This window comes from Arvicanthis niloticus, chromosome 26 (assembly GCF_011762505.2).
Source record: "Arvicanthis niloticus isolate mArvNil1 chromosome 26, mArvNil1.pat.X, whole genome shotgun sequence".
NCBI classification, from domain to species: domain Eukaryota; kingdom Metazoa; phylum Chordata; class Mammalia; order Rodentia; family Muridae; genus Arvicanthis; species Arvicanthis niloticus.
In genome coordinates this window covers 31,224,697-31,238,122 of record NC_133434.1, presented here as the reverse complement: position 1 = coordinate 31,238,122, position 13,426 = coordinate 31,224,697, and the positions used below count along the sequence as shown (strand labels likewise).

Sequence of the window (13,426 nt, the reverse complement as noted above, 5' to 3'; positions counted from 1 at the left end):
CCATGTCCCCGTGTTTGCCTCCTTCAACATCCGTGGCTGGTTGTGCGTAGGTGCCCTTCTACTCCTAAAGCAGAAAGACAAAAAGTCTTGCCAGAAGAGATGGGTAGAGGGTATCTCTCGCCCTGTATACTGTTCCTCAGTCTCCTCATAAGGCCAGCTGGACTGCAGAATAGAAAGATACTCTCAGGGGAAAGGTTATAGTTTGGCAGTCATTAAGGGTGTTCTCAGTGGGTACCTTGGGGCAAGTGAGCAGATCCAGAGAGCAAAGCTGACTGGTTTCTCCTGAGCATTCAGGAGGTGTCTGCTGAGGCCAAAGATAAGTATTTCTCCGCTTCCCAGAGGGCAAGAAGTTTCTAAACAGTCTGGAGAGGACAGCCTGAGCCTCATCCAGGCCTTCCTGTTGGTGCTCCTTTTAAATTTTCTGAGCTCAGGTTGGTCCTTAAACCTTTATTTGGGACTAGAAGTACCTACATGTTAACTCATTCACTGGAGATGTTCTGATGACCCCACTAGGGGTGAGGACACAGTATTCAGGATGGTTTATGTCTGCTAGCCTCCAGGGAGCTAGCTCTCCCGTGATCTGCCTGTCAAGGTGACTCCACCCAGCCTTTAAGCTGGCTAAGCCTGTTGCTTTGGCTGTTGAGAGACACAGGTTCATTTCCTATTTATAAAACTGACATGAAGAGCTTCACTCTGAGGGTCAGTGATGAATTTAAATACTCTTCCCATTTTGGTGCAACTTGGAACAAATCACTTCTGTCTCAGGGCCTGCTGTACCGTAAAGTAAGAAGAGACATGACTTTAGCTCCCTAAAGACCACCCTCCACACAGTCAGTGGTTCTGCCCAATGAGTTTCCACCTCCACTTCTAGAGATGTCTCAGCTCTTTTCATGTTTTTTTTTCCTTTGCTGTGACATGTCTTGGAAGCCCATCACATCACAAAGGGTGTAGCGTTCCACCTCCGTGCCTAGTGTCTGAGTTTGGATACTGGAAAATGATGTGTTCATCCTTCTCTGAGAGGAGAAGACAAGTTTCTCTTACTTCCATAACCATCTTGGATACAGTTATGAGCTGCGTAGAGGTCAAGCTTGGCCTCCGTACCTCTTCACATAGACCGTAGGGCGTCATCCTCTCAGCTCCTAGTCTCTAACCTGTAAGCTAGGATTAATCCTCCTACATGTTTACGAATGTAGGGGAGGATGGGGATTAGGGAAGATAGCCCCAAGAATGAGTTTCCTGAGGCTGGGGAGATGGCACAGTAGGGTAGCAACACGGTGACTTAAGCCTGAGGGTCTGAGTTCCAGCTGGTTGTGGCCATTGAACTTGTAACCCCAGCTCTATAGAAGGGAGAGAAAGAGACATCACTGGGGCTTGCTGGCTGCCAGCCTTGCTCCAGGCTCCAAGGGAGCCCCTCTCAAGGGAGTGAAGAGAGTGAGGGAACAAGACACCAGGTATCCTCCTCTGGTCTCCTTGAATGTGCAGATGCCCACCTACCACACACTCTAATGAGCTTCCTCTAGGGTTGAGAACTAACAGTTTCCTTCACAGTGTGCTTGCCTGTGGTGTCAGTGTGCATTATTCTTAAGCATATGGGCTTCCAAGGGACAAACTCCCCTCTTTCTCCTGCATCTGCACATTTTTGTTAGTTGAGAAATACTTGGTTAGAATTTAGACTTAGTTTGAATAACTTGTAGTAACTGAATTGACCTTTAAATCTTTGTTCTAAATTAGTATTTCCTCAATGATGTTTAAAATTACATTAGACTGCCTACCTGCCTACCTACCTACCTACCAACCTACCTACCTACCTACCTACATACCTATCAACCAACCTACCTACCTACCTACATACCTATCAACCAACCTACCTACCTACTTATCAACCTACCTACCTACCTACCTATCAACCTACCTACCAACCTACCTACCTACCTACCTACCTACCTACCAACCTACCTACCAACCTACCTACCTACCTACCTACCTACCTACCTACCTACCTACCAACCTACCTACCTACCTACCTACCTACCTACCTACCTACCTATCAACCTACCTACCAACCTACCAACCTACCAACCTACCAACCTACCTACCTACCTACCTACCTACCTACCAGCCTACAAACCTATCAACCTACCTACCAACCAACCTACCTACCTACCTACCAACCTACCTGCCTATCATGCAACTCCAAAGATTGGCTCCAGGCCTAGGCAACTATACTACCATTAAGCCACACCACCAACTCTTTCAGGGTTATTAAAAAATATATATTTTATTATTTATTATTGATTTTTCAGACAGGACCTCATGTCAGCAGGGCTAGTTTTATACTTCATGTGGAGCTAAACATTAACCTTGATATCTCTCTCTCTCTCTCTCTCTCTCTCTCTCTCTCTCTCTCTCTCTCAAAGAATTATTTGTTTATTCTATATGAGTACACTGTAGCTGTTTTCAGACAAACCAGAAGCGGGCATCAGATCCCATTACAGATGGTTATGAGCCACCATGTGGTTGCTGGGAATTGAACTCAGGACCTCTGGAAGAGCGGTCAGTGCCCTTAACCGCTGAGCCATCTCTTCAGCCCCCAACATTGAATTCTTTTAATTTTTATGTTTGATATTAGCATGTGTGCAGTCTCAGGCTCACGGCACAGGCATGGAAGGCAAAGGAGAGTACCTACTTCCTGAGTGCTTAGATTAAAGGAAAACTTTTGGTGGTTCTCTGCTTTGCACCATAAATTCTTAGAACTGAACTGGAGTCCTCAGGCTTGCCAGGCAGTCCCTTTGCCAGGGGTTACGTCCCAGCTGTCTCTCCAGCCTGCCCCCGACTCTTGGTCCCCCCACATCCGGTTTCCCAGCTCTTTAAATTTTTTCACTGGTTTTCATAAATTGCCCATGCTGTCCTCAAACTCTCAATCCTCCTGAGGAGCTGGGATTCCAGGCTCACGTCACTAAGACCAACTCAGAACTTTTTTTTTTTTAATTTCATGTATGTGAGTACACTGTTGCCATCTTCAGACACACCAGAAGAGGGCATCAGATCCCATTACAGATGGTTGTGAGCCACCATGTGGTTGCTGGGAATTGAACTCAGGACCGTTGGAAGATCATTCAGTGCTCTTAACCTCTGAGCCATCTCTCTAGCCTCGTATATTCCTTTCTAATACCTATGTTCTTAAAAATATTTTATTGTATTTGTTTACTCTCTCTCTCTCTCTCTCTCTCTCTCTCTCTCTGTATGTGTGTTCATTCATGTGTGTGCATGGCATGGCACATGTGTGGTGATCAGAGGACAATAGTCAGGTTTGGCAGCAAACATCTTTTTTTTTTTTTTTAAAGATTGGTTTATTTATTATGTATACAGCATTCTGTTTGCAGGCCAGAAAAGGGCACCAGATCTCATTATAGATGGTTATGAGCCACCATGTGGTTGCTGGGAATTGAACTCAGGACCGTTGGAAGATCATTCAGTGCTCTTAACCACTAAGCCATCTCTCCAGCCGGGAACTTTTTTTTTAATTTAAAGTGGAAATAAAAAGCACTTAAAGAATTTGTTTAAGTCTCCAGTGAAGTGTTTTCCTTCTTCATGTGCTGGCCTGGCCTATCAAAGGAGTATCAAACAAACAATTGACTAAACCCCTCTGGTATTTCATTTCATCAGCTCCCTTTTTTCTCTGAGGGTCAGTGGCAACCTTGGTTTGCCTGGGCAAATGACTGTCTCTGGTCATAAGACTGTTCCTTTCTGTATTTTCAACTATGTTTGAATTAACTGAAACGACTCAAAGCTTGCCAGTGATCACTCAGGCCACACAAAACATTGTTTACATTATTGTCATTATTGGAGCCTTTTTGGTTTTCTTTGGTGGTGCTGGAGAATCTAAATCAGGGACTCAGACACATGCAGCCTTCCTTCTACCACTAAACTGTGTCCCAAGCTCCAAAAATAATTTTTGAATCTTGAAGGGCTACTCAGAAACCTAATTTTATGGTAAGTCCGTGATGTTCAGAATCACAAGGCTTCCTTTGTTACCAAAGAAATTAAACTTTTTTTTCTGTGTTTAATTTTTTTTTTTTTAATTTTCATTTGTGTGTGTATATGAGAGAGAGATGGGGAGGGAAGAAGGAGAGAGAGAGAGAGAGAGAGAGAGAGAGAGAGAGAGAGAGCCACTGTAGCCCAGGTTGTCATGAAATGGATTTCATGGGGATCCCCCTTGTCTCAGCCACCCAGCACTGAGATTACAGGCGTTGAGTCACAATGCCTAACTCCCAGCTTGGTGGTGATGGTTAAAATATTGATGGTCTGATGAATTGGCTCAGCAGTTAAGAGACTAGCTGTTCTTCCAGAGGACCCAGGCTTGCTCCCAGCACCCAAGCCGTGGCTCACAACCATCTGTAACTCCAATTCAGAAGATCTGATGCCATCTTCTTGCTTCTACAGACACCAGGCTTGCATGGAGTGAATAGACCGACAAACATACATACAAGCAAAACTTCTCAGACCCATGGAAGGTGGATCTAGATCCCCTGGACAAATAGGGAGGGTATTTTACACTTCAGGAAAACCCAGTGTTTGGTTCTATCGCTTTGGGCCCTGTAAGTAACACCTGATGATTATGACATCATGGATCTAATTCTGCAAGTCTTTCTTCATTTATCAGGTGGAGTCTTTCTTTTCAAAGAAGGGTCCCCTCTTTGACTGTTTGGCTACTCTGAGGATAGCTAGTACTGGGAATAAATACTTGGCTCTCTCTTTCTATTCACTAGTTTTCAGGGGCTGGAGAGATGGCTCAGTGGTAAGATGGCTCACTGGCTGCTCTTCCAGAGGACCCAGGTTCAATTCCCAGCACCTACACAACAGCTTACAACTATGTGTACCTCCAGTTCCAGGGGAGCAGACACTCTCACACAGATACACATGCAGGCAAAATACCAGTTCACATACAATAAATAAACCAATCATTAAAATAAGTAAATAAAATCTTAAAAAAAAAAATGATCGACTACTTTTCAAAATTATGAGATGGGTCTCTAGTATTCACCAGTGATTTGTGTTATTATGGCCTCGTAGATTTTAGCATAGTGCCTATATTGTAATCCACTTAAATAGCGTTCTGATTGATACTCGAAATGTACCATCTTTCCTTTTTTAAGATTTATTTATTTATTAAATATTTATCTATTTAGTTTTATGTGTATGAGTACACTGTAGCTGTCTTCAGACACACCAGAAGAGGGCATCGGGTCCCATTACAGATGGTTGTGAGCCATCAGGTGGTTGCTGGGAATTAAACTCAGGACTTCTGGAAGAACAGTCAGTGCTCTTAACCGCTGAGCCATCTCTCCAGCCCCCCTGTACCATCTTTCAAGGTTGAGAGTGAGTCTTTGAGCCATGACTATAGTTCTGATGCCTCCTTTCCTCCCTCATTTCGGGCGGGATTAAATGTTTTAGGCTTATTTGTGCATTTCCTTCTTTGGATTCAAAATCAGCTACCTCTCTAAGACACCCTGTTTTTTTTTTTTTTTTTTTTTTTTTTTTTTTTTTTTTTTTTTTTTTTTTTTTCCTGGGAAGGACACTTAGATACCACAGTTGAGTGTTTATTATTTATTGTTTGTTTGTTTTTCAGAATCATTTTGGAGGCCTGCATCTTGAATCTGTTTTTTTGGTTTGTTTGTTCGTTTGTTTTTTGTTTTTGTTTTTTTTGAGACAGGGTTTCTCTGTGTAGCCCTCGATGTCCTGGAACTCACTCTGTAGACTAGGCTGGTCTCGAACTCAGAAATCCGCCTGCCTCTGCCTCCCAAGGGCTGGGATTAAAGGTGTGCGCCACCACTGCCCAGCTTGAATCTGTTTTATTGATGATGAGGTTTTCTTTTGCCACAACCCCCAGGAGTTCACACGCAGTGCAACCTGTGTCTACCTCAGAGGGATGTGGTTTATATTAGACCAGCAGTCCTCAGCCTGTGGGCTGAGACCCCGTTGATGGTTGACCAGCTCTTCCACAGGGGTCACATGTCAGAGCGCCTGCATTTCAGATACTTACATTTCTACTCATAACAGTAGCAAAATTACAGTTAGAAGTAGCAAAGACCATACTTTTAAGGTTGAGGGTCACCATAAGAAGAGGAACTGCATTGAAGGGACTCAGCATTAGGAAGGGTGAGAGCCACTGTGTTAGCCTGTCACCTGTGGTCTATAATGTGGGAAGAGACTTTGGAGGAGCAGAGAGTGAGAAAGTGGGGTGGGGATGGGGCATGGCCTTGACTGCCCATCAGACTAGGAATGGTTAAGTTTCATCAAAGAAGCAGCAGAATGACAGACTGTTGTGGGTGAAGGGTCACTAACTAGGGGATGGTCTCTTTGGGTTTTAGAATCATGGCTGCAGTCTCATGCCTAAGAATGCAACTGTTGGGTGGGCCCACATTTTGTTTTAAATTCAACTCTGTCTTTCTAGTCACGTGCTTCTTTTGCTTTTTGTGTCAGTTCTGCAGATTGAACCTGGAGTCTCAGAGTAGGTCATAACTCTTACCACTCCTCTGTATCCATACCCTTGAGCTCTCTCTCTCTCTCTCTCTCTCTCTCTCTCTCTCTCTCTCTCTCTGTGTGTGTGTGTGTGTGTGTGTGTGTGCACGCGAGCACGTGCATGCATGCATACATGCATGATTTCAGCACACAGGAGGCAGAAGCATGGCAGATCTCTGAGTTTGAGACCAGAGTGGTCTACAGAGTGAGTTCCAGGACAACTACAGCTACACACACACACACACACACACACACACACACACACACACAGAGAGAGAGAGAGAGAGAGAGAGAGAGAGAGAGAGAGAGAGAGAGAAGAGAGAGAGAGAGAGAGAGAGAGAGAGAGAGAGAGAGCGGGAGGGAGAGGGAGGGAGAGAGATTTTGTGTTGCTTTTTTTTTCTTTCCTTTTTTTGGTCTTTTATGTCATTTCTAGGTAGAGAGTCAATATAACACAATACAAGTAATCTAAGTTTTCAGAAAAATTGGGGTCTGAGGTCCTACTCTACAGGATTCACCTCTGAGCTCCCCATTCACTGTCTGTCAGACACTAACTGTGGCTTTGTCAGAGATCCCCAGGCTGTGGCGGCCATGGAACGGACGGAGAGCACATGCTCCCCCGAAGGTATCTCCTCCGAAGTGCCTCCAGCTTGGAGGATGGCTGGTGATTCAGCCTCAGCTATAAGAACTTCCTCTGTCTTCCTGTTTAAGATGTAAAGTTCATTCTACTTTAAGTTTTGCAGTGCTCAGAATAAACCCGAGGCATCCCACAAGGTAGACAAACACTCACTGTTAAGCTACACACTCAGGTCTTAGTTAGGGTTTCTATTGCTGTGGTGAAATATCATGGCCAAAACCAATGTGGAGAGGAAAGGATTTGTTTCAGTCCACGGCTCTCAGGCTCCACTCCGTCGCTGAGGGAAGTCTGGGCAGGAACTCAAGATAGGAGGTAGAAGCTGAGGCAGAAACTATGGAGGAACATGGCTAACTGGCTTGCTCCTCATAGCCGGCTCAACCTGAGAACCCAGGACCACCTGCTTACTGGTGGACTCACCTAAAAGAGCCTGAGCCCCCCTGCCTCCATCACTACTTAAGAAAATCCTGGGCTGGAGAATAACTCAGTGGTTAAGATCACTGACTGTTCTTCCAGAGGTCTTGAGTTTGGTTCCCAGCAACCACATGGTTGCTCACAACCATCTGTAATGGGATCTGGTGCCATCTTATGGTGTGTCTGAAGACAGCTACAGTCTACTCATAATACATAAAATGAATAATCTTTTAAAAATTTAAAAAAGAAAGAAAGAAAGAAAGAAAGAAAGAAAGAAAGAAAGAAAGAAAGAAAGAAAATTCTTCCTAGGCTTCTCCACTGGCCGGTCTTTCGCAGGCATTTTTCACCTGTGACTGACTCTCAGGTAACTCTAGCTCTGGAGAGCACGTATAAAGTAAAACAAACAGACAGACACAAAACAAGAACTAGGACACCAGATCAAAGTTTATTTGTTTTGAAACAGTGTTTCTCTATATACCGGGAACTCACTCTGTATGCCAAACTGACTTTGAACACACAGAGATCCTCCTGCCTCTGCCTCCCAAGTGCTTGGATGAAAAGCGTGTGTCACCAACCTCAGCTAAAGTTCATTTCTTTAAAAATGTGTGTATGCATCCGTGTGGGGATGTGCACTTGTGTGTAGGTGCTTCCGAAGGCTAGAGACTTTGGGTCCCCTTGAGCTGGTATTATTGGTGAGTGGTCTGGCATGGGACCCGACTCTGCAAGCCATCTCTTCAGCCCCAAAGTTAATTTTAAAAGTAAACTCTTTGCTGGGCAGTGGTGGCACATGCCTTCAATCCCAGCACTTGGGAGGCAGAGGCAGGCGGATTTCTGAGTTCGAGGCCAGCCTGGTCTACAGAGTGAGTTCCAGGACAGCCAGGGCTACACAGAGAAACCCTGTCTCGAAAAACAAAACAAAACAAAAAAAAAACCCCAAAAACAACAACAACAACAACCAAAAACAAACCAAAAAACAAAAAAAAAAAATTATTATTGTAACTGGGCACTTGGGGAGTGGGATGGGCAGAGGCAGATGGATCTCTGTGAGTTTGAGGCTCCTTGGGGCTGGTGTCACACAGTTGTGAGCCACCGTATGAGTTTTGGGAACAGAATCTGGGTCCTCTGGAAGAGCAGCCAGTGTGTGGAACCGCTGCAACATCTCTGCAGTCCCTTATCCACTTAAATCTTTGTTTTCTAGATTTTTGTACCTTACTTGGGAAACTCTTCTGATATTAGAAAAAATATATAAAGAATTAGATTAAAATAGAAATTTTAATCTAATTCTTTATAGGTTTAGACTTATAGGTATTTATCTGGGTATAATGACGTATGCCTATAATCCCAGCACTCAGAAAACTGAAGCAGGAAGATTGTCTTGGGTTCAAGAGCCTGCTTCAATTTACCTGAAAAGTTAGACATATATGGATGTTTACTGTGCCTGGAATATAGTTTTGTGAGTGATGTGAGATAGCCCATGTCTTATTACATTTATTAGGCAATTTATTTTCTCTTTCTCAAAATATTTTCATTATATATTCAAATTTCTTATATCCAAAGATCATTTGCTGGCTTCTCTGTGCCCCACTGATCAATGACTCTTCTAAGCCAGTAATACCTTTGTAGTTTGTTCTGACATCTGGCTAGATGAAGCCTCCAAAATTTCTTTAAAAAAAAAAATATGACTGTCCTCAAGCATATAGTCTTCTAGATCACATAAAATGTAGGACCATTTAGAGTCAACTTACAAGAATATACTTCTCCCCTAACCCTCTTGTTAGGTAACCTAGGTGGACCTCTAACTCAGTCTCATGATCCTCCTCATGATCCTGCCTCAGCCTCACAAATGCTATGATTCCAGGCATGGGCCACCACACCCAACTATAGATTTTTGTGTTGCTCTTGTAACAATTAGAATAGTAATGAACTCTTAGGGTTGGGGATATAGCTGGGTGGGCTGGGAGAATCCTTGCCTAGTGTGTGTGAGGCATCTCCCAGTGGGCTGGGGGCATCTCCTAATATGTTAGGTATGTCTGGTCAAGGCATTACAGTTTCTCTGTCTCTCCGAGCGCATGTGCATGTGTCTGCTTTCTGTTGCTCACTTGATTCAGAGGTCAAGTGTCTGCTTCAACTGCTGTCCACATCCTCTCTCCGGATTAAATTGAAGCCCTCATTCTTGCATGACAGATGTTCTTACTGACTATGCATCTCACCAACTCCCTAGGTTTCTCTTATACTGTCAAATAACAATTTCTTTCAAATACACAAATCTTTATATTTCTCACCTTTGCACAATAGCTACAACCTCCAAAGGCTGAATTACCAGTGGCGAGAGCTGACACTCCCCTAGGTGGTTTTTTTTTTTTTTTTTTATCAATTACATAGTCTGGGGTACTCCCTGGGGAAGAGGCCCCAGGACCCAGCAAACTGTTCAAGACTGGATCATTGGTCAGGAGTCTGCCTGGGGAGCCACGTTGTCGAAAGCCTTCGTCAGGGTGTGGACTCCAGCCCTGCCAGGGGTGTGCACAGTCGCGGCCAGCTGCCAGTTCTGGTACTGGGCACCACTCCAGGAGCCCAGCGCGGGCTCAGCATCCCGGGAAGCTGGTTGGTGGGGCCGCTGCTCCTGCCCTCACGTCAGGTCTCCCGATCTACTCTGTGCTACCAGCTCGACTCACTAGCTGGCAGAGGGCCGGGCCACGCCATACTGACGCGATCAGTGTCGCTGCCGGCGCCGCCTTGGGAACCACTAAGTGTGGTACTGGAATTCTGGGTGTGGTTGCCACCAGGGACCGAGGGATCTTGGTCTTCCCGGTCCTTTCCAGGGCAGGTTTAGCAAAGAAACTGGTTGGTGCGTCCTTGGGGTGGAGGAGTTGCAGGTGAGAGTGGCTGGGGGTGGGGGGATGTGACCAGACAGTGAGGCAGCACCGGGTCTCCAACAAACGCCGGAATTAACAACCTTTTAGGACCAGAGAAGCGTGTAGCCCTGCCCAACCCCCCGCAACCACGCCATCTCTTACTGGAAGTGAGGAGAGGCAAGCATCCCAGGCCGTTGTGGTGCTGAGCTGGCTGGTGGCCCGGTTTCCTCACATGTGGTCAGAGGCTCACTGTCCCTCCCAGTCACCAGTCTGGGAGGAAGGAAGGAGGAGCCAGGCCCATCACAGCACCCAAGTGTCCTTGCTGAGGTTACCCGTCCACGTGTCCAAATTCAAGGTCCGCCCTTCACTTCTGCTTTTTCTTACGCTCATCAGACCTTAGTACTGTTTGCCCTGATGCTTGCTCAGTCCTCCTTCGGAAATGCTTCCTTGTTTTTATGGCAACCTACACACCTGGAATTTTATATCTTCCTATTTGTTTTGTCTTGCTTTTCCAGACAAGGTTTCTCTGTGTAACCCTGGCTGTCCTGGAATTCACTCGACAGACCAGGCTGGCCTCAGAGATTCCCCCTGTCTCTACCTCCTTAGTGCAGGGATTAAAGGCAAGTGCCAACATTTCCCCGGCTTCCTCCCATCCTGTCCCCCCACCCCTACCCCTTAGGCTACTATTCATAACCTAATTTGGGGGGACTACCCCTCTCTTTTTCTTCTACACAATCTTTAAGCCCTGGATCTCTTCCTTCCCTACCTCATTTACATTGAGATAGAATTCATACACCATAAAATTCACGTTTGTTTGCTTTTTTATTCAGTGCTTGGGATGCAGCTAGGGCCTTATGCATGCTAAGACCATGTGCGACACAGCAATCTGCTGCCTGTCCAACTCAGTGATGTTTATAATGTTCATGCAATTGTGTAACCAAGACCACTGTTTAATTCCAGAATATTTGCCCTGCAATGAAACTAAAATGTATCATTAGACATCACAACCAACTGGTTTGCCCTTTCCCTGATGCCCCACCCCCAGGAAGTACCAGTCTGCTTTTTGTCTGTGTATAGATCTGCCAGTTTTGTATTTTCCTTACACACCTAACCGCAGAGTAAGTGGTCTTTTGTGACTGGCTTCTTTCATTAACAGTAGTGTAAAGATTCTTTTATGGGGGCTGGAGAGATGGCTCAGTAACTACCTTAACTCCAGCTCCAGGGGATCTGACATCCTCTACCTGGCATTCACCAGGGTCAGCCATCACTTCCTACACAGCTGCCGTGAGTTTTTTTAAAAAAAAAAAAAATGATTCATTTGAAATTAGCATGTGTCAGTGTCTTTGTTTGTTGGGTCTTTTTTTGATAGCTAAAGAAATATTTTGTTTACGTATTGATGGGCGTTTGGCGTTTGGGCGGTTTTCATCTTTTGGCTTTTCTGAATGATGGCTGCAAGAATTCATGCATAGCATTCTGTTTGGATGTTTTTGTTTATTTGTTTTGTTATTTTTAATTATTTAACTGGGGGGGTGGAGAGATGTCTGTGTGTGGGTATGTGCATGTGAAATGCCCACAGAGGCCTAGAGGTATCGGATTCCCCAGGGGCTGGGGTTGCAGGTGCTTGTGAACTGTGATGTGGGTGATGGGAATCAAACTCAGGTCCTCTGGAAGAGCAGACATGCTTTTAACCACTGAGCCGTCTCTCAGTCTCTGAACACGCATTGTAAACTCTCTTTTGTATGCTCCTTGGGATGTTTGTCAGATTGTATGGTAACGTCAGTGGTTTGAAGAACCACTGGGTTGTTTTCCAAAGTCCTCGCCGCCCCATTTCACATTACCAGAAGGGGCTCAGTGTCTCCGCAGCCTCACCTACACCTCCGTCTTCCAGGGGGCGTGGAGTGGCATGCTTTGTGGCTTTGATTCTCTTTCCCTGGTGACGAATGATGTTGATGGCCTTTTTACATGCTTCTTCTTTTGAGAAATATTGCTTCAAAGATGTGCTACTCTTTGATAGGGCTGTTTGTCTTTTTATCAAGTTGTGAGGGTTGTTTTGTTTTGTTTTAACTGTTGGCTAAGTCACATATTCATCTAATCCCAGCATTTGGGAGGCAGAGGCGAGCTGATTTCTGGGAGGAGACATAGTGAGAACTTGCCTCTGAATGAATGAATGAATGAAGTGTGATTTACGAAATCCACATAACATACAACTTAGCATCTTAACCATTTTAAAGATAACAGTTTAGTGTTAAGGTCCAGCATGATGGTTGAACAAGTCTGATTCAATCCCCGGAAGCCACACGGTGGAAAGAAAGAACCAACTGTTTGAAGTTATGTTCTGACCTCCACAGGCATACATGCACCCACATCTATACACATAAATAATTTAATAAAAGCTATGTTTAAAAAACAAATTGATAGCATTTTTTCCTTTCTTTTAAATCCTTTCTCTGGATACCCATTGCTTATAGGTAGCGACTCACACTGAGGCTCACAGGGTCTGTATTATCCAGCTCTGTCTACCTCTGGTCTCACTACTCACTGCTTTACTGCTCACCAATACTGCTCACAGGGCCTCTGTTATGTGCTTCATACAGTCCCACACCTCTGTCCTCCTGCCCTTTGACCTCTCTAATGAGGTCACCTCTGCAGCCGCCATCTGGTGAACAGCCAATGGAGATCAGCTGCAGGGCCTTTGTTGCTTTAGAACAGTCACCCTTGCTGTCCACAGGTGAGCCCCACCCCCTGATAGAGTTTCTCCTGACTCCCATGACTTTCCTCAGGGCATACATTATAGACTTATAATTATGTACTGGTTTATGTAAATATTTGCTTCACGTCTGCCTCCCGGGGTAGGCATGTTGCCTTCCTTTCCTGGAACGCACAACGCTGGCCCAAAGTGGAAAGCAAGCATTCATTTTTCAATTGGTATCTGTAGAAAGAAGGCAGAAGGGAGGGGAGCTGGCAGTCCTCTGAGCATGCTGCCAGCCCCTTCTGGGACAGGAATCCT

General features: G+C 45.0%; 1 protein-coding gene across 5 annotated transcripts in view; it reads left to right on the top strand.

The window, feature by feature from the left end:
- The window catches only part of Gramd2a (GRAM domain containing 2A), a 41,690-nt gene that overhangs the window by 1,188 nt on the left and 27,076 nt on the right, over positions 1-13,426 (top strand). Inside the window, exon 1 of one of the 5 annotated variants that reach the window (XM_076925480.1) lies at positions 10,167-10,440. The exons of the other annotated variants lie outside the window; for them this stretch is intronic. The gene's annotated coding sequence lies outside the window, so the exon portion shown is untranslated. Of the gene's footprint in view, positions 1-10,166; positions 10,441-13,426 lie in introns of those variants that run through there. 5 annotated transcript variants of the gene reach the window in all.